Genomic DNA, 2,187 nt, shown 5'->3' on the forward strand with positions numbered 1-2,187 from the left:
GTCAGACTCCCCCCCCCCATGTGGAGCGGTTGATGGCCGGGTCCGGACCGGTCTGACATACATTAATCCAATTCCTGGAAATCGCCATCGTTGCCCCCGGGCCGTGTTGTGGAAATAGCCGAGGTGACTCGTGACCTCCATGTGACTCTGCCGGGTTCTCGGAGGTTTATAGTGTTATAATATGATACTGTACAGGTGTTGTGGCTGCCCGTGACTTCCTGTGCTCCAAACCACAGGCAGGGCACCTCCTTTCCTGTCCTGGTGACCCCTGTTCTCCTTATATCCGGTCCTGGCTATCCCGTTTCCTTACTTTACCCCTTATACCCCCAGCTCCCTGGTGCCCCTTGCCCCCCTTTATTTCCTTTCCTGGTGCCCCTTGCCCCCGTTTATTTCCTGTCCTGGTGCCCCACTCCCCTTTATTTCGTGTACTGGTGCACCCAGTCACTTTTTATTTCCCTGTCCCCTTTAATTCCAGCCCTGGTGATCCCCCCGTCCTTTTTATTTGCTGTCCTGGTGTCCCCGTCCCCTTTATTACCTATCCTGGTGCCCCCCGTCCCCTTTATTTTCTGTCCTGGTGTCCCCGTCCCCTTTATTTCCTGTCCTGGTGCCCCCAGTCCCCTTTATTTCCTGTCCTGGTGTCCCCCGTCCCCTTTATTTCCTGTCCTGGTGTCCCCCGTCCCCTTTAATTCCAGCCCTGGTGATCGCCCCGTCCTTTTTATTTGCTGTCCTGGTGTCCCCGTCCCCTTTATTTCCTATCCTGGTGCCCCCCGTCCCCTTTATTCCTGTCCTGGTGTCCCCGTCCCCTTTATTTCCTGTCCTGGTGCCCCCCGTCCCCTTTATTTCCTGTCCTGGTGTCCCCGTCCCCTTTATTTCCTGTCCTGGTGTCCCCCGTCCCCTTTATTTCCTGTCCTGGTGTCCCACGTCCCCTTTATTCCTGTCCTGGTGTCCCCCGTCCCCTTTATTCCTGTCCTGGTGTCCCCGTCCCCTTTATTTCCTGTCCTGGTGCCCCCCGTCCCCTTTATTTCCTGTCCTTGTTACATAGTGACACAGTCAGGTGGACACAAGACACAAGTCCCTGAAGTTCCACCCGCTGTGCTGTGTGATCATTCTTCCTGTGTGAAGGGGGGCCACGCTGGGACTTGTAGTTCACCTGGGGAGGGATGGAGACGCGGGGGCGCGTCGTGGTCGGAGGTCGATTCCCCCGCCAGAGACAAAACAAAAGGTCCTTTCATCTCCAGGAGACGCCATAATGTGATCAGCGGATGACGGAACGCGGCGCTGATCTCATTCCGGACATTTTGTCTGCGGCGATCGTCGTCGGCGACCTCTTCACCTCTCCTGATCTGCGCTGTGCGTCCAGGAAACCGGCCGATATCCATCCCGCCCCTCGCCATGTCCTCCAATCAGAGGGATCGATGATCCCCACAGAAATGTAACACAACTGATACCGTGTCATGTGATACAGCTGTGCGCACTCAGGAGCCGGGCCGTGGCATGCGTTTATATCAGGTGACCGGACACGGAAGCGGGCAGCCGCTGTGACTCCCGACTCCAGAGTCGTCCCCAGGCACATGACATCACGCCTTTTATAGATCAATGATCATTTAAAGAGGACCTGTCATCAGCGCATTTGTTTGTTTGTTGTGAAAGTGAAAAAAATAACCAACAAGACAAATAAAGACAAAAAATAAATAGAAAGTAAATCCTAATGTTATAAAAATAAATATTAATAATAATAAATAAATCATGCAAAAAAAATAGTAAATAAACTGTAAATCCTAATGGTATAAAAATAAATAAATAGTAATAAAAAAATAAATAAATAGTAAATCCTAATGGTATAAAAATAAATAATAAAGAAAGAAAGAAATGAACTGTAAATCCTAATGGTAGAAAAATAAATAAATAATAATAAAAACATAAATAAATAGTAAATCCTAATGGTAGAAAAATAAATAAATAATAATAAAAACATAAATAAATAGTAAATCATAATGGTAGAAAGATAAATAAAATAATAATAAATAAACTGTAAATCCTAATGGTAGAAAAAAAAATAATAAAGAAATTAATTGTAAATCCTAATGGTAGAAAAATAAATAAATAATCATAAATAAATAAACTGTAAATCCTAATGGTAGAAAAAGAAATAAATAATCATAAATAAAATAATAAATAAATAAACTG

Source organism: Nanorana parkeri, unplaced genomic scaffold (assembly GCF_000935625.1).
Source record: "Nanorana parkeri isolate BGI_ZX_2015 unplaced genomic scaffold, ASM93562v1 scaffold1452, whole genome shotgun sequence".
In the NCBI taxonomy this organism is placed as follows: Eukaryota; Metazoa; Chordata; class Amphibia; order Anura; family Dicroglossidae; genus Nanorana; species Nanorana parkeri.